At 44.5% G+C, this 23,835-nt stretch overlaps 1 long non-coding RNA gene across 2 annotated transcripts; it reads left to right on the forward strand.

The window, feature by feature from the left end:
- The first annotated feature begins 305 nt into the window (after positions 1–305).
- On the forward strand, positions 306–22,344 carry LOC109026861 (uncharacterized). 2 transcript variants are annotated; one of them, XR_008680118.2, is made up of 2 exons: positions 306–953; positions 21,929–22,344. It is a non-coding gene; the product is annotated as an uncharacterized lncRNA (long non-coding RNA). The 2 variants fall into 2 exon arrangements; XR_010133610.1 differs by having other exon boundaries at positions 306–691.
- The last annotated feature ends 1,491 nt before the right edge of the window (positions 22,345–23,835 follow it).

Raw genomic sequence — 23,835 nt, forward strand, 5'->3', positions numbered from 1 at the left:
GTTTCCAAGGAACAGTGTGGCCAAGGCCTTTCGTTCCGCAATGCATGTTGGAAATAGTAGTTCTTTCCCTCCACCTCCCAACAATCCTTTTATTTACCTAAACTGGAGACCTCCATTAGGGCGGAAAGAGTGGGGTAATGGGACCTCTTCTTAAGACTGCTTTGGACACTATCTTACGCTGATATTCAGGCCTGAGGTGGCGATTCTGACCTTGGTACAGCAATTACTGTGACGTAATAAGCCGCAACTGGAAGCGTAGAGGCGAGAGGGCGGGCGCTTTAAGGCAAACTCAGGTAGAATTCTTCCTTTTCCGTCTCTTTCTTTTTATGTCACCAGGGGAGGACTGGGTGGCCAACCCAGAGCCCCGAGAGATGCTAGGCTCTTTCTGTCCCGCCCTTCCTCTGACTGTGTCTTGATTTCCTATTCTGAGAGGCTGTTGCTCAGCGGTTTCCGTGGCAACAGTAAAGCGTGGGAATTACAGATAAATTAAAACTGTGGAACCCCTTTCCTCGGCTGCCGCCAAGGTGCTCGGTCCTTCCGAGGAAGCTAAGGCCGCGTTGGGGTGAGACCCTCACTTCATCCGGCGAGTAGCACCGCGTCCGGCAGCCCCAGCCCCACACTCGCCCGCGCCATGGCCTCCGTCTCCCAGCTTGCCTGCGTCTACTCTGCCCTCATTCTGCAGGACTATGAGGTGACCTTCACGGAGGATAAGATCAATGCCCTTATTAAAGCAGCCAGTGTAAATATTGAAACTTTTTGGCCTGGCTTGTTTGCAAAGGTCCTGGCCAACGTCAACATTGGGAGCCACATCTGCAATGTAGGGGGTGGGGAAAAAAACGTGACTGCGCGGCGTGAGCTCGCTGAGACTTTCTGGACGGGGGACAGGCCGTGGGGTTTCTCAGATAACTGGGCCCCTGGGCTCAGGAGGCCTGCACCCTCTGCTCTGGGTTAAGGTAGAAGAGCCCCGGGAAAGGGACAGGGGCCCAAGGGATGCTCCGGGGGACGGGCGGGGGAAAGTGAATTTCCGAAGCAGGCAGATGGGTATTCTTATGCGAGGGGCGGGGGGCGGAACCTGAGAGGCATAAGGCGTTGTGAACCCCCCGGGGAAGGGGGCAGTTTGTAGGTCGCGAGGGAAGCACTAAGGATCAGGTTGGGGGCACAGTGTGTCCGAGGAGGAATCCTCCTGATAGGAACTGGAATGTGCCTTGAAGGGGACACCATGTGTATAAGAACATCGGCTGGTCGCCGGGGATGGTGGCTTACGCCTGTATTCCTAGCACTTTGGGAGGCCAAGGCGGACGGATCACGAGGTCAGGAGTTCGAGACCAGCCTGACCATCATGGTGAAACCCCGTCTCTACTAAAAATACAAAAATTAGCCGGGCGTGGTGGCGCGCGCCAGCTACTCAGGAGCTGAGGCAGGAGAATCGCTTGAACCCAGGAGGCGGAGGTTGCAGTGAGCCGAGATCGCGCCATTGCACTCCACCTTGGGTGGCAGAACGACACTCCGTCTCAAAAACAAAGAAAGAAATAAACACCAGCTCGTATATATGAGAAGATGGGCCCTTGCGGAAGAAGAAGTGCCAGGAATATGTCTGGGAAGGGGAGGAGACAGGATTTTGTGGGAGGGAGAACTTAAGAACTGGATCCATTTGTGCTATTGAGAAAGCGCAAGAGGGAAGTAGAGGAGCGTCAGTAGTTACAGATGCTGCCGGCAGGGATGTGCTTGAGGAGGATCCTGAGATGAGAGTGGGTCACTGGGAAAGGCTAGGGGCAGGGAGGCCTTGATTGGTGTTGGTTTGGTCGTTGTTGATTTTGGTTTTATGCAAGAAAAAGAAAACAGCCAGAAGCATTGGAGAAAGCTCACCACTTACCTGGTCAGTGACTCCCCTGTAGCTTTCTCTTTCTTGGAGAAAGGAAAAGACCCAAAGGGTTGGAAGCAATATGTGAAAAAATACAGAATTTATGTTGTCTAATTACAAAAAGCAACTTCTAGAACCTTTAAAGGATTTTGTATTATTCTAAAACCTTCCAAATCTTAAATTTACCTTATTTTATTTTATTTATTTTTGAGACGGAGTTTCGCTCTTGTTGCCCAGGCTGGAGTGTAATGGCGTGATTTGGGCTCACCGCAACCTCTGACTCGTGGGTTCAAGCGATTCTCCTGCCTCAGCTCCCGAGTAGCTGGGATTACATGCATGCACCACCATGCCTGGCTCATTTTTTTTGTATTTTTAGTAGAAACGAGGTTTCTCCGTATTGGTCAGGCTGGTCTTGAACTCCCGACCTCAGGTCATCCGCCCGCCTCAGCCTCCCTAAGTGCTGTGATTACAGGCGTGAGCCACCACGCCCAGCCCAATTTACCTTATTTTAAAATGATAAAATGAAGTTGTCATTTTTATAAACCTTTTTAAAAGATACATGTTTTTCTAATGTGTTAAAGTTCATTGGAACAGAAAGAGATAGATTTATCTGCTGTTTGTGTTGAAGAAGTACAAAATGTCCTTAATGCTATGCAGAAAATCTTACAGTGTCCAATCTGGTAAGTCACCAGAAGAGGGTATTAATTTGGGATTCGTATATGATTATCTCCTATGCAAATGAACAGAATTGACCTTACATAGTAGGGAGGAAAAGACATGTCTAATAAGATTAGGCTATTGTAATTGCTGATTTTCTTAACTGAAGAACTTTAAAAATATAGAAAAAGACTCCTTGTTCTCCATCCACTCTGCCTCTCCCACTCCTCTCCTCTTCAACACAAATCCTGTGGTCCCTGAAAGACAGGGACCCTGTCTTGATTGGTTCTGCACTAGGGCAGGAATCTAGTTTAGATTAACTGGCATTTTGGTTTTCTTCTAGCTCTAAAACCAGCTCCATCACTTGAAATGGCAAAATAAATCATGAATGAGGCCGGGGGCTGTGGCTCACACCTGTAATCCCAGCACTCTGGGGGGCCGAGGCAGGCAGATCACGAGGTCAGGAGATCGAGACCATCCTGGCTAACATGGTGTAAGGGAGGAGACCACCCCTCATATTGTCTTATGCCCAATTTCTGCCTCCAAAGAAAGAAAAAGTAAAAACTAAAGGGCAGAAATGACATCCACAAGCAGACACCCCAGGTGCCACACCCTGGGCCTGGTAGTTAAAAATCAACCCCTGACCTGATTGGTATGTTATCTATAGATTACAGACATTGTATAGAAAAGCACTGTGACAATGCCTTTCCTGTTTTGTTCCGATCTAGTTACTGGTGCATGCAGCCCCCAGTCATGTACCCCCTGCTTGCTCAATTGATCACGACCCTCTCACGCGCACCCCCTTAGAGTTGTGAGCCCTTAAAAGGGACAGGAATTGCTCACTCGGGGAGCTTGGCTCTTGAGACCGGAGTCTTGCCGATGCCCCTGGCCTAATAAACCCCTTCCTTCTTTAACTCGGTGTCTGAGGAGTTTTGTCTGCAGCTCGATTTCTTGGTTCCCTAACTGGGAAGCGAGGTGAATGGCGGATGGTCAAGGCAGCTCCTTAGGTGGCTTAAGCCTGCCCTGTGGAACATCCCTGCAGGGGACTCCAACCAGCCCGAGCAACACAGATCCTGAGGGCGCTCCTGGTTAGGCATTTGCCCCACTGGGACGCCTTGCCAGAGCAGTGTATGGCAGGCCCCCATGGAGGATCAACACAGTGGCTGAACACTGGGAAGGAACGGGTACTTGGAGTCTGGACATCTAAAACTTGGTAAGAGTAGTCTGAAACTTGCCCACTCCATTTGAGTGGAAGCATGGCCTGATCACCCATGGCGTGCCTTTATCGGCACTTTGGTTTTGGTTTGAATTGCTTGACAGGATTGGTCTTGGGAACTTGCCTACTCCATTTGAGTGGAAGTGTGGCCTGATCACCCATGGTGTGCCTGTCCTGGCACTTTGGTTTTTGTTTTTGACTTGACTTGGATTGCTTGATACTTTGGTTTTGGTTTTGACCTGGCTTGGATTTCTGGATACTCTGATTTTGGTTTGGTGCAAACTGCAAAACTGTGTGTGCGCCCTTTTTACCGGTTCTTTGTTTTGTGGTGTGTTTGTGGTGTGAGCGTGGTGTTTTGTCTTGAAGAAGCATAGGTCAGGCACGAATAAGCCCACCCCACTAGGAACTATGTTGACAAATTTCAAAAAAGAATCTAAGGGAGACTATGGAGTGCTATGACACCAGGAAAACTTAAAACTTTGTGTAAGATAGACTGGCCAGCATTAGAGGTAGGTTGGCCATTAGAAGGAAGCCTGGACAGGTACCTTGTTTCAAAGGTATGGCACAAGGTAACCTATAAGCCAAGGAACCCAGACCAGTTCCCTTACAGAGACACTTGATTAGAGCTGGTTTTAGGCCCCCCACCCCCAACACATAGTGGTTGAGAGAACAGCAGCATAAGTGGCTGTCAGAGGCAAGGAAAGACCAGCAGAGAGAGAGAAAGGAAAGAGACAGAGAGGAAAAGAGAGAGAGGAAGAGACAGGAAGAGATAGACAGAGAGTCAAGGATAGAGAGAGAGACACACACACAGAGAGAGAGAGGAAGAGACAGAGGCAAAAGGAAAGTCAGAGAGAGACAAAGTCAAAGAGAGAAAGAAAGAGAGAAAGAGAGAGAGATACAAAGTTAAGAAAAAAAAGCCATCTATACCAATTCTAATTTAGACAAAACAAGGTCTTATTAATAGCAAAGGATAATTAAAATCCCAAACTTACAAGGTTTTCTTTTTATTATTATTATTATTATTATACTTTAAGTTTTAGGGTACATGTGCACAACATGCATTTTTTTTAAATTTTTTTTTAAAGGTTTTCAACTAAAGTTTGCTAAAAGTTAACAGTGTAACATGTATATAGTAACTTCTGTTCTTGTGGCCTTAGACAGTCTAGTCCACAGACACAAAAAAGGTTCGCTTTGGAAAAGAATGGTTATCATCTTCGAAAAAAAAAAGGAAAAAAAGGGGGGGCGGAATTTATATAAAAAGAGTATTATATGGTAAATTCTTGTCCTGAAACAAATTAACTGGTTGTTTAAAGAAATAAATATTTGTAATAAGTCAGAAAGTTGAGGCATATCGAAGAATTGTCTGTGAAAGTCATGAAAAAGAAAAATGTTATAAAAAAATTTATGCAAAAAATGTTGTATAATTTAAAAGTAACTAGGCCTCCTGAATGTAAAACTATTGAAAAAAAAAAACAGTTTATATGCAAGGTGTATAAGAAAAGTAAAATATATCTTTGGTAAAAGAATTGTAAGGAGGCATAAGAATGTACATTTTCACCTACATTAAAAGGTTAAAAAAAATTGTTTTGAAGATTTAAGCAAGTTTCAAAATGTTAATTGTAAAGAAAATTCTGTGTGTAAACATATTAGCTAAAGTTAAAGAAGTATCATCCAGTTTTTCTGTGAACTGGACATTAAAGTAAAAGCATAACAGGTTTTTTCTTAAAGCACCAGCCTGCTCTTTTGCAAAAATTATAAAAGGTTAAAAAGAATCTATAAAATCTTACCTTATGGTCAAACATTAACAATTAGATACATATGTCTACAAGGTTTTATTACAATTAAGTTTAATATTAATAACACACTAATATAAAGATAAAATTTAGCTTATCTGGTATAAAAATCATACGAGAAGCACTGTTAAATGTAAAATGGTATTTGGCTTTCTTTGGTTTAAAAACTAATAAAAATAGGTGCTAAAGGAAATTTCTCAGGAAAAAGGCACTAAGGACTATAAAGTCCACTGCCAAGGTCCCCACATTTAAAACAAAAGGTCAATTCCTTAGAAATTATATGCTTGGTTTATTTTCCACTTTCCTTTCTCTCAAAAACTAAAAGTCTTTTAGCACATGTACCACCCCTAGAATTTCTAGTAAACCAGCACCAGCCTGAAGATCACATTCTCATCGAAAGGTGGAAAGAAGAAAAACTCGAGCCAGCCTGGAAGGACCCTACCTTGTGTTGCTAACCACCAAGACTGCTGTTCGTACAGCAAAAAAGGATGGACTCATCACACCAGAGTCAAGAAAGTGCCACCCCCTCCAGAGTCATGGGCCACAGTCCCAGAGGAAAACCCTGCCAAACTAAAGCTATGAAAAATCTAACTCTTTTGATCTATTCTATTACTCTTCTTTCTTTCCTCGTTCTATTGCTGACCATCTAGTTATTAACATAACCAAGTCAATTTCACCTCAAACTATTGCATTTAATGCTTGCCTTGTTATACCCTGTGGGGACTTGCCAAGTCAAAGACAGCTCTCTACTTCAGAAAAGTTCTTCTGTCCCTCCTGACTCTCCTCAGACTGGACATTAGTAAACTAGGACCATTTAATCCAGGGAGATTTCGATAAAGACCCCAGTGCCAACCAGGAGTCTTGTCCCCTGATGTAGAGTTTTTATGCCGTAGTTGGTCCAACGTTCTGTGGACCACTAAAGAGCAAGAATGGACTACCCCAACCAGTTTTTGTAATTTCCTAAAACCATACATTCGTTTTACTGGAGGATCATAGAAGTTAAAGAGTTAAAACAAACTTTAGCAATGAAGACAGGATACCAAGATGCAAATGCCTGGTTAAAATGGATCAAATATTCCATCTGCACGTTAAACAAAAGCAATTGTTATGCTTGTGCACATGGCAGGCCAGAGGCCCAGATTGTCCCCTTTCCACTAAGGTGGTCCTCCAGTGGACCAGATGTGGGCTGCATGGTAGCTCTTTTCCAGGATTCTACAGCCTGTATTAATAAGTCATGCCAAGCTCTCTCTGCTATATCCCAAAGTCCGGCACCCTGCGGGTCAGCCCCCGAGGGCCATCCATCCTCCATCTCCCAACACTAAGTTCACTTCATGTCTCTCACGACAGGGAGGAAACTTAGCGTTCCTTGGAGACCTGAAAGGGTGCAGTTAGCTTAAGAATTTTCAAGAGCTTATCAATCAGTCAGCCCTTGTTCATCCCCGAGCAGATGTGTGGTGGTATTGTGGTGGACCTTTACTGGGCACTCTGCCAAATAACTGGAGTGGCACTTGTACTTTAGTCCAACTGGCTATCCCTTTCACCCTGGCATTTCATCAACCAGAAGGAAAAAAAGAAAGACATTGTAAAGCGAGAGAAGCCCCTTATGGGTCTTTCGACTCTCATGTCTATTTAGACGCAATTGGAGTCCCACGAAGAATACCAGATCAATTTAAAGCTTGAAATCAAATAGCTGCAGGATTTAAGTCAATATTTTAGTGGGTGACAGTTAATAAAAATGTAGATTAGATAAACTACATCTATTACAACCAACAACAATGAGGTTTTCATGAGTTAAAAGAAAAACTCATGTTGATCCCAGCCCTGAGGCTACCTGACCTGACAAAACTCTTTACACTCTATGTGTCAGAAAGAGAAAAAATGGCAGTTGGAGTTTTAACCCATACTGTGAGGCCCTGGCCAAGGCCAGTGGCCTATCTCTCAAAACAACTAGACAGGATTTCCAAAGGCTGGCCCCCAGGTCTAAGGGTCCTAGCAGCAACAGCCCTGTTAGCACAAGAAGCAGATAAACTAACCCTTAGGCAAAACCTGAATATAAAGGCCCCCCATGCTGTGGTAACTTTAATGACTACCAAAGGACCTCATTGGTTACAAATGCTAGATTAACCAAGTACCAAAGCTTGCTATGTGAAAATCCCCACATAACCATTGAAGTTTGCAACACCCTAAACCCCACCACCTTGCTCCTGGTATCAGAGAGCCTAGTTGAACATACTGTGTAGAGGTGTTGGACTCAGTTTATTCTAGCAGGCCCAACCTCCGAGACCATCCTTAAACATCAGTAGACTGTGAGGGGTACGTGGACGGGAGTAGCTTCGCCAACCCCTGCAAAGTGACTCTGAAAAAGACGACAAGCTCTGCTCCAGTCACACCCAGAAGCTGACTGGTCCACGCACGGCCGAAGCATGAGAAAACTCATTGCGGAACTCATTTTCCTTAAAATTTGGACTTTTACAGTAAGGACTTCAACTGACCTTCCTCAGACTGAGGACTGTTCCCAGTGTATACATCAAGTCACTGAGGTAGGACAAAAGGTTGCTACAGTCCTATTATTTGATGGTTATTGTAAGTGTACTGGAACTCTAAAAATAACTTGTTTGTATAATGTTATTCTGTACAAGGTATGTAGCCCAGGAAGTGACCAACCTGATGTGTGTTATGACCCATCTGAGCCTCCCATGACCACGGTTTTTAAAATAAGATTAAGGACTGAGGACTGGTGGGGGCTCATAAATGATACGAGTAAAGTGTTAGCCAAAACAGAAGAAAAAGGGGTGCCCAAACAAGTCACCTTAAAATTTGATGTCTGTGCTGTCATTAATGGTAATAAGTTAGGAATAAAGTGTGGTTCTCTTAATTAGAAAAGAGGCTATATGGCAGAAAATAAGTACATCTGTCATAAATTAGGACTGTGTGGAAATAAATGTAAATACTGGTCTTGTGTCATTTAGGCCACTTGGATTTAAAAAAATGAAAAGGATCCAGTCCACCTTCAGAAAGGAAAAAAATGGCCCTTCCTATGCTAAGGGACAATGTAACCCCTTACAGCTAGTAATAACCAATCCCCTTGATCCTCACTGGAAAAAAGAGTAGCGTGTGACCTTAGGAATCAATGGGGCTGGACTGAATCCCCGAGTAAATATCTTGGTTCCAGAAGAAGTTTACAAATGCTCTCTTGAGCCAGTGTTTCAAACTTTCTATGATGAACTAAATGTGCCAGTAACAGAATTTCCAGGAAAAACAAGAAATTTGTTTTTGCAATTAGCCGAGCATGTAGCCCAGTCTCTCACTGTCACTTCATGTTATGTATGTGGAGGAACTGTAATAGCAGATCAGTGGCCATGGGAAGCCCGAGAATTAGTACCTACACACCCAGTTCCTGATGAATTCCCAGCTCAAAAGAATCACCCTGATAATTTCTGGGTCCTAAAAGCCTCAATCATTAGACAATACTATATAGCAAGAGTGGAGAAGGACTTCACCCTTCCTGTAGGAAGACTACATGGTGGAGTTCAAACCACACAGAGAAAAATCCATTCAGTAAATTTCCAAAGTTGCAGACCGTTTAGGCCCACCCAGAATCCCACCGGGACTGGACGGCCCCCACTGGGCTATACTGGATATGTGGACATAGAGCCTACACTAAGCTGCCTGACAAGTAGTTGTGTTATTGGCACTATTAAACCATCTTTCTTCCTACTGTCCATAAAAACAGGAGAACTCCTGGGCTTCCCTGTCTATGCTTCCCGTGAAAAGAGAAGCATAGCTATAAGAAATTGAAAAAAATGATAAATGGCCCCCTGAGAGAATCATACAGTATTATGGGCCTGCTACTTAGACACAAGATGGCTCGTGGGGATACCGGATCCCCATTTATATGATCAACCGAATCATACGGTTACAAGCTGTCTTAAAAATAATCACTGAAACCGGCAGAGCCTTGACTATTCTGGCCCAGCAAGAAACTCAGATGAGAAATGCTATCTATTAAAATAGATTAGCTCTCGACTACTTGCTAGCAGCTGAAGGAGAGGTCTGTAGGAAATTTAACCTTACTAATTGCTGCCTACACATAGATAACCAAGGGCAAGTAGTTGAAGACATAGTTAGAGGTATGACAAAACTGGCACATGTGCCTGTGCAAGTGTGGCATGGATTTGATCCTGGGGCCATGTTTAGAAAATGGTTCCCAGCACTAGGAGGATTTAAAACTCTTATAATAAGAGTTATAATAGTAATAGGAACCTACTTACTGCTCCCTCGTTTGCTACCTGTACTTCTTCAAATGATAAAAAGCTTCATCGCTACCTTAGTATACCAAAATGCATCAGCACAAGTGTACTATATAAATCACTATTGATCTGTCTTGCAAGAAGACATGGGTAGTAAAAATGAAACAACTCCCGCTATTGAGTGAGAGTCTCAAAGTGGGGGAATAAGGGAGGAGACCACCCCTCATATTGTCTTATGCCCAATTTCTGCCTCCAAAGAAAGAAAAAGTAAAAACTAAAAGGCAGAAATGAAATCCACAAGCAGACAGCCCGGGTGCCACACCCTGGGACTGGTAGTTAAAAATCAATCCCGGACCTAATCGGTTATGTTATCTATAGATTACAGACATTGTATAGAAAAGCATTGTGAAAATCTCTTTCCTGTTTTGTTCCAATCTAATTACTGGTGCGTGCAGCCCCCAGTCACGTACCCACGTACCTCCTGCTTGCTCAATCGATCACGACCCTCTCACACACACCCCCTTAGAGTTGTGAGTCCTTAAAAGGGACAGGAATTGCTCACTCGGGGCGGGGGATCGGCTCTTGAGACAGGAGTCTTGCTGATGCCCCCGGCCTAATAAACCCCTTCCTTCTTTAACTCGGTGTCTCAGGAGTTTTGTCTGCAGCTCGTCCTGCTACAGGTGAAATCCCGTCTCTACTAAAAAAATACAAAAAAATTAGCCAGGTGTGGTGGCGGGCGCCTGTAGTCCCAGCTGCTTGGGAGGCTGAGGCAGGAGAATGGTGTGAGCCTGGGAGGCAGAGCTTGCAGTGAGCCGAGATCATGCCACTGCACTCCAGCCTGGGCAACAGAGTAAGACTCCGTCTCAAAAAAAAAAAAAAAAAAAAATCATGGATGGTTGGTGTCATGGAGGGGATAGATCTTTGGAAGAACCTTCCTCTGAAGCTGGCTCTGTACATTTAAATAAGAATACTGCAAATCATCAAAGCCTTTAGCAAGTCTGACTCTTGGAGTGAACCTTTGTTTTTCTTCATCTATAAAAGGAAAAGGGGACTGTACTATTCACATTTATTTATTTATTTATTTATTTATTTTTTTATTGATCATTCTTGGGTGTTTCTCGCAGAGGGGGATTTGGCAGGGTCATAGGACAATAGTGGAGGGAAGGTCAGCAGATAAGTGAACAAAGGTCTCTGGTTTTCCTAGGCAGAGGACCCTGCGGCCTTCCGCAGTGTTTGTGTCCCTGGGTACTTGAGATTAGGGAGTGGTGATGACTCTTAACGAGCATGCCGCCTTCAAGTATCTGTGATGTGAGGAGCGCCTCTGCCCGGCCGCGACCCCGTCTGGGAGGTGAGGAGCGTCTCTGCCCGGCCGCCCCGTCTGAGAAGTGAGGAGACCCTCTGCTTGGCAACCGCCCCGTCTGAGAAGTGAGGAGCCCCTCTGCCCGGCAGCCACCCCGTCTGGGAAGTGAGGAGCGTCTCCGCCCGGCAGCCACCCCGTGGGGGAGGGAGGTGGGGGTCAGCCCCCGCCAGGCCAGCCGCGGAGGTGGGGGGTCAGCCCCCGCGAGGCCAGCCGCCCCATCCGGGAGGGAGGTGGGGGGGTCAGCCCCCCGCCCGGCCACATTTTGTTTTTGAATCGAGGTATAATTTACATACAGTGAAATGCAGAGGTTTTTTTATACAGGATCTCTGTCGAGAGGCTGGAGTGCAGTGGTGCTATCACAGCTCACTGCAGCCTCAACCTCGCCAGGCTCAAGCGATCCTCCCACCTCAGCCTCCAGAGTAGCAGGGACTACAGGTGTGCATCACCATGCCCAGCTAATTTGTGTGTGTGTGTGTGTGTGTGTGTGTGTGTGTTTTGTAGATATAGGGTTTTGCCATGTTGGCCACGCTGGTCTCAAACACCTGACCTCAAGTGATCTACCCCCCTTGGCCTCTCAAAGTGCTGGGATTACAGGTATGAGCCTCTGCACCCAGCCATGGTCTGAAAATCTTGATTGAAATACCACCTTTTCATTTCCAGACACCGCTATTTAAAGTTACAACACCCTCAAGACACACTTTATCCTCCATTCCTGCTGCTTCTCCATAACACTTATTACTAGCTGACCTTCTATGTAATGTATCTATCCTTTATCTCTAGTCCCACAGAATGTAAACTCCAGGGCAGCAGAGATTTTTGTTTCGTTTATGTACATCTGTATATTCAGTAGTTAAAACAGTACTTGGGACCTAGTTGCCACTCAATAAACATTTGTTGAATAAATTAAATAATAAACTAAACTACATTAGTTCTTCGATTAATTTTTTAAAATATGGTGGTTAATAGTGAGTAACATTGAAAAAATAAGTTGAAAATTTATACCTATTGCCTCTTACCCACAATAAAAAAGGGTAAATTCAAGGAAATTTTCTTTTGTGCTCTATGAAAGTTGTTTTTCATATTTGGAGTCATGTCAATCAGATTAAGGAAAATGCAAGTTGTGTTTTCAGAGAGATACAAGATTTATAAATAACCATCCTCTCCCTTGCCCTTCAACATTTTAGCTAAACAAAAACAAGAGGAAAACAAGATTTACAATTTATCAATTTATTGAAAATCAGAGCCAGAGAAGCAGGAAATGACATTGTAGGAAAAAACTGCTTTTGAAAAAGCACAACTTACTCATGACAATCAGAGTGATCAAAAAAATCCTCAATAGTGTGGCATTTGGATCCATTTATCATTACATTTCCATGGGACAGAGTCATAAAAATAGGATGTTCTTTCTCATTATGGCAAATTAAACCATCAATTAAAAACTCAGATACATAAAAATTAAAGATGTAAGAATGAAAGTTAATGCTAAATTTTTATTTTCAGTCAACTATTGTATGTTTTCTAGCTTTTCATTGCTTTTTTCCTATTTTCTGTTAGATTTTTTTTTTTTTTTTTTTTTTTTGAGACAGAGTTTCGCTCTTGTTGCCCAGGCTGGAGTGCAATGGCACATCTCGGCTCACCACAACCTCCACCTCTTGGGTTCAAGTGATTCTCCTGCCTCAGCCTCCGGAGTAGCTGGGATTACAGGCATGCACCACCAAGCCAGCTAATTTTGCATTTCTTAGTAGAGACGGGGTGTCTTCATGTTGATCAGGCTGGTCTCGAACTCCCAGCCTCAGGTGATCTGCCTGCCTCGGCCTCCCAAAGTGCTGGGATTACAGGCGTGAGCCACTGCGCCCAGATTTTTTTAATTTTTATTTTTGAGATGGATTCTTGCTCTGTTGCCCAGGCTGGAGTACAGTGGTGCCATCTTGGTTCACTGCAACTTCTACCTCCCAGGTTCAAGTGCTTCTTCTGCCTCAGCCTCCTGAGTAGCTGGGATTACAGGTGTGCACCACCATGCCCAGCTAATTTTGTATTCTTAGTAGAGACGGGGTTCCACCATATTGGCAGGATGTTCTTGATCTCCTGACCTCGTGATCCGCCCACCTCGGCCTCCTAAAGTGCTGGGATTACAGGCGTGAGCCTCCGCGCCAGGTCTTAAGATTAATTTTTAATGGTTTTTTAGACTCATATGTATGGAAACTTCTAGGATGGGGATCATATTTCACTTCCTTTTAATACAGTACCCAGTATAGCACAATTTGCAGTTATGTCTTAATATGTGATTCCTGATCATGACTGGAAACAGTGTTATTTGTGGTAGCTATAGGGTAGGTAAGTTTTTCAGCCTGTTTTAGGTTTCTTGAACTAAAATTCCTGCTGCTGGACTCTAAGTCACTATTGGCAGCTATTTCTGATGATTGGTAGTTCTTTGTAACTTTTTACCTATGACTGTAACATTTTTGACTTTCAGAAGAATTTGCTAAAATGTGTTCCCCGGTGGGTTGTTGTTTTTCAACCTAAACCTAGCTGCTTTTTCCAGTCACTTATCCGTATTGGAAGCTCAAAATGCAAATATACAGCAGGCTTAAAATATTGCCTGGTTTGAAAAGTGTTTAAAATATTTGAATCATTTTTATAGTAAACATTTACTCTCATCGGGACCTAGAAGGGGAACATTTTAATTTTTTTCCTTTTCCCTTTTCACAGTCTTCCTTCAACATTCATTACCTATTTACATATTGGAGTTTTCATCTGTTCAAAGTTTATGTTTATAGTGTGTTTATATAGTTTAGATTGTAATTACCATATTGAAATATAATTATTTCAGAATTGAGTCAGTGGTGAGAATGAAAGCCATCTGGTATGATAACTGAATCCAATTTTTCTTTTACGGAGAATTTCTTTGAAATGTAGCTTATCTCAGAAATAGGGATTTAGTAACCAATCAGAGTTTTCTTTGTCAAGGTTGTTTTTCTTTTTAAAGTCACATTTAGTCCCAGTAATAATACCCACATTGGTACAAGTCATCTCAGGCTGTGAAGCATTTTCCCAAGTAGCATTTAATTTTATTCTTGCAGTAGCCCAAGGAGACTGGCAGGGTGAATGACAGAGAAGGAAACTGAGGTTCAGGTAAAGTGGTTAGCCCAAGGTGGCTCTGCTTATATACACAACTGGTAGTAGAAACCCAGCCTTCTGACTTAGTTCAGTGTTTCTCTTTTCACTGCCCTGTGCTACGTCAGAAACACCATGATTACAAGAGTAGTATTACTAAATCCTTCACAATAAGGTTACTGTCCCCGAGCTTTTCTTATGATCCTTTTTTTTTTCTTTTTTTGAGATGAAGTCTCACTCTGTCGCCCAGGCTGGAGTACAATGGCACAATCTCATCTGACTGCAACTTCCGCCTCCCGGGTTCAAGCAATTTTCCTGCCTCAGCCTCCCGAGTAGCCAGGACTACAGGTGCCTGCCACCACGCCTGGTTAATTTTTGTAGTTTTAGCAGAGGCGGGGTTTCCCCATATTGGCTAGGCTGGTCTCAAACTCCTGACCTCAGGTGATCCACCTGCCTCAGACTCCCAAAGTGCTGGGATTACAGGGTGAGCCACCGCACCTGGCCCTTGTGATCCTTTTCTAAAAAGTTAAATATTTAATGAAAAGAACCACATTCTTGTCGCACTACCAGGATACTTGTTCTTTGATGTCCTGCCTGGACTTTACCCAAAAAATCCATTTCAAAAGTTCACATTTAGGGCTAAGTGTAGTGGCTCATACCTGTAATCCCAGCTGAGGCAGGTGGATCATTTGAGGTCAGGACTTCAAGAACAGCCTGGGCAACATGGTGAAACCCCTTCCCTACCAAAAATACAAAAAAATTAGCCAGGTGTGGCAGCATGCGCCTGTAGTCCCAGCTACTTGGAAGGCTGAGGCACAAGAATCACTTCAATCCGAGAGGCAGAGGTTGCAGTGAGCCAAGACCGCACCACTGCACTCCAGCCTGAGCAGCAGAGTGAGTGACACTCCATCTCCCTCCAAAAAAAGTTTCACTGGACATAGTAGCTCACACTTGTAATCCCAGCACTTTGGGAAGCCGAAGCAGGAAGACTGCTTGAGGCCAGGCATTCAAGACCAGCATGGGCAACATAGTGAGATCCTGTCTCTACAAAAATTAATTAACATTAAAAATTAAAAAGGTGGCCGGGCATGGTGGCTCACTCCTGTAATCCCAGTACTTTGGGAGGCCGAGGCATGGTGGTGCATGCCTTTAGTCCCAGCTACTCGGGAGGCTGAGGCAGGAGAATCACTTGAACCCAGGAGGCGGAGGTTACAGAGAGCTGAGATTGTGCCACTGCACTCCAGCCTGGGTGACAGAGTGAGACTCTGTCTCGAAAAAAGAAAATTAAAAACACCAGAATAAAGCTAAAGATTTAAAATAGCTGGCAGGTTCCTACCAGAAGTTACCAGCTACCTCTCTGATGGTCTTTCCCTACAATATCCTCCTGGATTATTACATTTTAGCACCTTGACCTATCTGATGTCCTGCATACACAGGCATGGTCCTGCTCAGGGTTTGCCTTCTCTGCTCCCTCTTTCCTGGAATGCTCTTCCCCTAATTGTTGCATAGTGTGTTTCTTTACATTATTAAGCTATCCTCTAGTCTCACCTCAGTGAAACCTTTCCTGACTCCCCCCATGTACACCTACCCCCCATACATATTACACTACCTGTTTCCCCTTACCCTGCTTATTTTTTCTCTTTAATACACTTATTCCCATATATTCTTTAATTCTGCATCAACTGTCTACCACACTAGAACGTGAGAGGAGGCTTTATTTTGTAAACTGCTGTATTTCTATCTCCTAGAATAGTACTTGAATATAGTAGTAGATACTTAATAAACACTTGTTATATTAGTATAATAAATGAATTACTCTCAGGAATGCCTTGGTTTTGTGGATAGACAGGTAGGGATGGGAACTGGGGTGATGTATTTTCTAAAGTTTTTATTTTTTTAAGCTTATTATTATTATTATTTTGAGACAGAGTCTAGCTCTGTCACCCAGGCTGGAGTGCAGCTTATTATTATTTTGAGATGGAGTCTAGCTCTGTCACCCAAGCTGGAGTGCAGAGGGGCAATCTTGGCTCACTGCAACCTGCGCCTCCCAGGTTCAAGTGATTCTCCTGCCTCAGCCTCCTGAGTAGCTGGGATTACAGGCGCCTGCCACCATGCCCAGTTAGTTTTTATATTTTTAGTAGAGATGGGGTTTCACCATGTTGGCCAGGCTGGTCTCGAAATCCTGACCTCGTGATCTGCCGGCCTTGGCCTCCCGAAGTGCTGGGATTAGAAGCATAAGCCCCCGTGCCTGGCCTTATTTTCTTCTTATTGAGACAGAGTCTTCCTCTGTCACCTAGGCTGGAGTGCAGTGGTGTGATCTTGGCTCACTCTGCAACCTCCACCTCCAGGGTTCAAGTGATCCTTCTGCCTTAGCCTCCAAGTAGCTGGCACCACAGGCATGGGACACCACGCCTGGCCAATTTTTGTATTTTTAGTAGAGACGGGGTTTCACCGTGTTGTCCAGGATGATCTAGAACTCCTGAGCTCAGGTGATCCACCCACCTCAGCCTCCCAAAGTGCTAGGATTACAAGCATGAGGCACCACGCCCAGCCTTAAGCTTATTATTTTCTAAATTTCCTTTAGTGAGTACTTACTACACTGTTTTTACAAAGTAATCACAAACCAAACATCATGCGTCTTCTGAAGTGATCTAATAAGAGTACATAGTACCATCTGTAAAGTGTTCTTGCCAAAAGGTTAAACCTGAATTTGATTAGGCCTATAAGTCTAATTTACAGGAAATAAGGTTAGAGGGTTAGCAGGATTGATAAGGAATCAGAGAGACTGATGGGATTGAGGAGGATATTTATTATTTAGGTGCACCAGCCCAGGTGGATTAACATCCAAAGGACTGAGCCCTGAACAAAGAGTTAAGTTACCTTTTAAGCATTTGGTGGGGTGGGGGGAGATCTGTGCAGGGGGAAGCATATTACAGAAGTGAGAAACAAAGACGGTTATTCAATTCATTGAGATATGTATTACATCATTTTTTACTTTTCAAGGAAAAACATTTTTTATGACTTGAGTTTATCTGTCTAGTGACCTTGCAGCTGCACAGCTAGGGAAACAGGATCTTCACAATGCCTGGGAAAGGAGGAGAGATAAGGCTCACTAGCCACAGAAAAACAGGCAGTTAATTTTTAAAGGACTTCAGCTCCTTCTTTTTCTCAGGGGAAATTGGGTTTTCTTACATACAACTGAGTTTCTGCTTACACATTCTTTAATTTCTTTTAATTCCTGTTCCAGAGGAACATGTTAAACCTCACCATGGGGTTATACAATCAGCAAAATCCAAAATGCACAAAACTACAGGTCGAGTGACCTGTCCAGCAGTTCGTCTCCTAAATCCAGAAGTAATCCTTCCCTTCGCTCTTAACCAGTGGAGTTCTCCATTTATTTATTTATTTTTATTATTATTATTATTTTTGAGACAGAGTCTCACTCTATTGCCTGGGCTGGAGGGCAGTGGCAAGATCTTGGCTCACTGCAACCTCCGCCTCCTGGGTTCAAGGGATTCTCCTGCCTCAGCCTCTCGAGTAGCTGGGATTACAGGCGCCCACTGCTATGCCCAGCTTATTTATTTTTATTTTTATTTTTTTGAGACGGAGTCTTGCTCTGTCACCCAGGCTGGAGTGCTGGAGTACAGTGGCGCAATCTCAGCTCACTGCAAGCTCCACCTCCCAGGTTCACGCCATTGTCCTGCCTCAGCCTCCCAAGTAGCTGGGACTTCAGGCATCCGCCACTATGCCCAGTTAATTTTTTGTATTTTTTAGTAGAGATGGGGTTTCACTGTGTTAGCCAGGATGGTCTCGATCTCCTGACCCTGTGATCCATCCACCTCAGCCTCCCAGAGTGCTGGGATTACAGATGTGAGCCACCACGCCCAGCCAATTTTTTGTATTTTTAATAGAGACAGGGTTTCACCATGTTGGCCAGGCTGGTCTCCAACTCCTGACCTCGTGATCCACTCACCTCAGCCTCCCAAAGTGCTGAGATGACAGGTGTGAGCCACTGCGCCCGGCCTGGAGTTCTCCTTTTATACATTAACAAATTTCTCTTGTGTCTCTACTACGTCTTGCTAGATGTGTTGGAAAAGGATGAATAAATGCAGTTCTACCCTCTACTTGTAGGTGGAGTGGAAGTGTAAACAAGCAATTTCAACACAGTGGGAGAGGTGCTAAAGAGAGAACTGCGTGGTCACTGGGGCAGTGCACATAACCAAAAATAAAGAGAGACATATACAAGGCTCAGTGGTGGCTCAGTAGAGCAAAGCCAGGCAACAGATGACACAGCTGTAAACAAACCAAAATTCACCATCAACATATTTTGAAAGTATGTGGTGGTGCTGATTTCAAATCTTGGCTCCATCACACACTAACTATGTGGCCTTGGGAAAGTTACATAACCTCTAAGCACCAGTTTCTACCTGGGGAGAATATTACCTATTCCAGAGTGTTATTTATGATGATATTTAAAGGAAATAATGCATGTAAAGTGCTTAGCACAGTCTCTGGCACTTAATGGTACTTCCAAATTACTACAGAAAAAAATGTATATTTTTATTTTTTAAGAGACAGGGTATTGCTCTGTCACCCAGGCTGAGGCACAGTGGTGCAACCATAGCTCATTGCAACCTTGAACAGTTGTGCTGAAGTGATCTTCCCTCCTCAGCCTCCCAAGTAGCTGGAAGGACAGGGGCGTGCCACCATGTGCGGCTAAGTTTTTTTAAACATTTTTTTGTAGAGATGGGGTCTCCCTATGTTGACCAGACTAGTTTCAAACTATTGGCCTCAAGCAATCCTTCTACCTTGGCCTCCCAAAATGCTGGGATTACAGGCATGAGCCACTGCATCTAGCCTGAAACAAATCTTACATATAGGGAAAAAAAACTTTTAGCACAAAGATGTATTTATAATAGGAACATTTCTGGAACACACTGAAAATCCTCTTTTGGTTTTTTTGTTTTTGTTTTTGTTTTTTTTGAGACAGAGTCCCAGAGCTAGGAATATAGGCATGCGCCACCACATGTGGCTCATTTTTGTATTTTTAGTAGAGATGTGGTCTTGTTATGTTGGCCAGGCTGGTCTCAAACACCTAACCTCAAGTGATTCATCTGCCTTGGCCTCCCAAAAATGTGGGGATTACAGGTGTGAGCCACCACGCTTCATATAATATCCTTTTGATGGAGTATTATGTAGCTGTTAAACTGTGACAATGTTTGACAGTCATAGATACAAAAAGCACTAAATAAAATTTGAATCTGATGTGATCTTGGCTATGTAAATAGATACCCAAAGTCCCTGGGCCTCTCCAGCCTGTGATTTTAAATGAGGTCACATTAGCCTTATACCCGAATTTCACTGTCCCATTGCCCCCACCAGCTCTTACAGACCTCTGCAAAGGCCCTGAGGGCCCTAGGGAATAAAGCATATGCCCCACCCACCCAACTATTCATAAACTGTCTGTGTTTGATGGGCACAGCCACCCTTTGCCAAGCCTTCACTCTTGCCATACCTCATAAAGGACACCTCCCTGTCAGGTTGACCAAACCACTTGGTTTGCCTGGAACCAAGAGGTTTCCTGGGATTTAGGACTTTTAGGACTAAAACTGAGAGACTCTTTGGCAAACTAGGAGAACTTGGTCACCCTGACTCACTGTGCAAAGCTGCATTTTTTTTGCACTTCCAAGCTGCAAAATTTTTAGATCCCCAAATGGAGTTTTTTTTTCTTAGCTAGAGCTCAGCTTCATTCTTCCCAAAACAGGGACTTGTGGACCTCCCAGAGGACTGGGTGAGGTGAATATTCATGTTTGAATTCAGGGGACTTTTATCCCTGGTACCAGGGAAGTAAAAAGAAACAACAGTCAAAAGGTTGCTTGAGAAACAGCTAATTAGAGGATGGGTCTAGACAAGAGATGCTGGTTTGGGAAACACGAGCACATTGGGTGGCAAATATCATGAGACTGGACTGGATGGCCCAGGACACCTGTAAACAGGAGAGAAGCCTGAGAATAATGACATTTGAGCCAATCTGCAGAGGTAAGTGAGTCCATAAAAGAAACTGAGGCTGGGCCTAGTGGCTCACACCTGTAATCCCAGCACTTTGACAAGCATATCACTTGAGGCCAGGAGTTCGAGACCAGCCTGGCCAACATGATGAAACCCTGTCTCTACTAAAAATACAACATTTAGCCAGGTGTAGTAGTGACAGCCCGTAGTCCCAGCTACTCAGGAAGCTAAGGTGGGAGGATTGCTTGAGCCCAGGAGGTTCAGGCTGCAGTGACCCATGATCACGCCACTACACTCTAGCCAGGGCAACAGGGCAAGACCCGGTCTCAAATAAATAAATAAATACAAATTAAGTAAAAAGAAACTTGACGGACATGGTGGCTCACGCCTATAATCCCAGCACTTTGGGAGGCTTGAGGTGGGTGGATCACCTGAGGTCAGGAGTTTGAGACCTGCCTGGCCAAGATGGTGAAACCCCGTCTCTACTAAAAACACAAAAATTAACTAGGCACGGTGGTGGGTTCCTGTAATCCCAGCTACTCGGATGGTTGAGGCAGGAGAATTGCTTGAACCCAGGAGGCGGAGGATGCAGTGAGCTGAGATCATGCCACTGCACTCCAGGCTGTGCGACAGAGCAAGACTCCGTCTCAAAAACAAAAAAAAGAAACTGAGGGTAGTGGCCAAAGAGAAAGGAAGAAAACTAGGATTTGAGGTTTGTAAGTTTTGGTGCAGTTTCTGAAATTTGTCCATAGTTTCCAATTTGGCTATGCCTTCACCCTAAAGCTAGTATTGATACTGACTGATCATGCTTCATATCATCAAGTAGACCACTCTTTCTTTCCAGCTTCTGAAATGTAGGTGATTCCATATGAGGTGCTCTTACTCTCTCTGCTTTCTCTTTTATTATAGTTTAGTCTGAGGCTGGGTGCGGTGGCTCATGCCTGTAATCCTAGCACTTTGGGAGGCCAAGGTGGGCGGATCACTTGACGTCAGGTGTTCGAGACCAGCCTGGCCAACATGGTGAAACCCCGTCTCTACTAAAAATACAAAAATTGGCTGGGCGTGGTGGCTCACGCCTGTAATCCCAGCACTTTGGGAGGCCAAGGTGGGCGGATCACAAGGTCCACCAGCTAACATGGTGAAACCCCATCTCTACTAAAGATACAAAAAAAAAAAAAAAAAAAAAACTAGCCCGGTGTGGTGGCGGGCACCTGTAATCCCAGCTACTCGGGAGGCTGAGGCAGGAGAATGGCATGAACCTAGGAGGCAGAGCTTGCAGTGAGCCGAGATCGTGCCACTGCACTCCAGCCTGGGCGACAGAGCAAGACTCTGTCTCGGGGGAAAAAAAAGTAAAAAAGTTAATTGGGTGGTGGCAGGGGGATGTGTGTTGGTTATATTCAAATACTGCACCATTATATGTAAGGGATTGAGCATTCACAGATTCTGGTGTGTGGGGGCAGTATCCTAGAACCAGTTCCCCGCAAAATATCAAGGATGACTGAACTATGGAAGAAACAAAGCACTGTTAAACAGCATACAATTCCTGTCTTCAAAAAAGTTATCTCATTAGGTAGATGAGACTTATAATGAATTAAAAGGAATGAATACAGATTTGGAGATAGTGGTTGTTGTGATGGAAAATCTTAATTGCGTTTTCTTCCAAAACAGATTCATTCTTATAGAAGAGCATCAGAGGAAGATAAAAAAGAATCCTGTGTCAGGCCCCTGAGCCCAAGCTAAGCCATCATAACCCTGTGACCTGCACATATACATCCAGATGGCCTGAAGCAACTGAAGAACCATAAACGTGAAATAGCCAGTTCCTGCCTTAACTGATGATATTCCACCATTGTGATTTGTTCCTGCTCCACCCTAACTGATCAATTGATCTTGTGACATTCCTTCTCCTGGACAATGAGTCTCAGGAGCTCCTCACCAAGCACCTTGTTACCCCCACCCCTGCCCACAAGAGAAAACCCACGTTAACTGTAATTTTTCCACTACCTACCCAAATCCTATAAAACTGCCCCACCCCATCTCCTTTTGCTGACTCCAGGTGATTAAAAAACTATTGCTCACACAAAGCCTGTTTGGTGGTCTCTTCACATGGATGCGCATAACACTCAAGGTAAATATTAGTCTGGTGATTTTTTTTTTTTTTGAGATGGAGTTCCCTCTTGTTGCCAGGCTGGAGTACAATGGCGCGATCTCAGCTCACCGCAACCTCCGCCTCCTGGGTTCAAGCAATTCTCCTGCCTAAGCCTCCTGAGTATCTGGGATTACAGGCATGAACCACCACTAGTCTGGCAATTTTTACATTAGAATTTTAGAATTAGAAGAGAGCTTAGAACTCTGCCCTCATTTGTCAGTGAGGAAACTGCCCAAGACAACAGGAAAAATAGTTACTTACCCTAATGCTTATCCTGGCTCCAGTGAAATTAGCTCCCCAGACAAAGCTGAAATGGATGGAACTAACAAGGACACATCTGCTGTCCCCAGCCCTTTCCAGAGGTGGGGAGGGATAGGAAGGGGAAAGGTTGTGGTGCCTGTTCCTGCTGATAGTGGGCATCAGGCTAGGCCAGGGGCCTTCTTGGAGGCTTTGGGGAAGGGGTAGGGAAGGCCACCAGGTGTTGGAGAGAGGTCACTCATCTCCTTCAAGGCTGATGGAAGGTAGGATATGTGAGTCCTTCCTCTAAAGTGGCAGGAAACACTACTTTCTCTTTTTTATTTATTTATTTATTTATTTCATGGATCCTAGAACTGAGGAAACAGTACTTTCTCATCTTACTGGTTTTTGGGCCCCCACTCTATTCCTTTTATACAAACCTCACAGAATTCTAACTAGAAAGGCCAGGCGGGATGGCTCACACATGTAATCCCAGCACTTTGGGAGGCCGAGGCGGGTGGATCACTTGAGGTTGGGAGTTTGAGACCAGCCTGACCAACATGGTGAAACCCTGTCGCTACTGCCGGGCACGGTGGCTCACGCCTGTAATCCCAGCACTTTGTGAGGCCGAGGCGGGCAGATCACGAGGTCAGCAGATCAAGACCATCCTGGCTAACACGGTGAAACCCCGTCTCTACTAAAAATACAAAAAATTAGCCAGGCATGGTGGCGGGCACCTGTAGTCCCAGCTACTCAGGAGGCTGAGGCAGGAGAATGGCGTGAACCTGGGAGGCAGAGCTTGCCGTGAGCCGAGATCGTGCCACTCTACTCCAGCCTGGGCTACAGAGCGAGACTCGGTCTCAAAATAAAAGAAAAAAGAAACCCCGTCGCTACTAAAAATACAAAATTAGCTGGGCGCGGTGGCACAGCCTGTAATCTCAGCTACTTGGGAGGCTGAGGCAGAATTGCTTGAACCCAGGAGGCAGAGGTTGCGGTGAGCCGAGATCACACCATTGCACTCTAGCCTGGGCAACAAGAGTGAAACTCCATCTTAAAAAACAAAAAGCCATGAGGCTGCAGGACAAGGAGTCTTCCAGTGAGGATGAGATCTTCAACAGTGATGCGGGGTAAACGACGGGGCCCTCATGGTTCCCATCTAAAATGAGGAGGGGGTGAGAAACTTAATTGC

This window comes from Gorilla gorilla, chromosome 4 (assembly GCF_029281585.2).
Source record: "Gorilla gorilla gorilla isolate KB3781 chromosome 4, NHGRI_mGorGor1-v2.1_pri, whole genome shotgun sequence".
Lineage (NCBI taxonomy): Eukaryota > Metazoa > Chordata > Mammalia > Primates > Hominidae > Gorilla > Gorilla gorilla.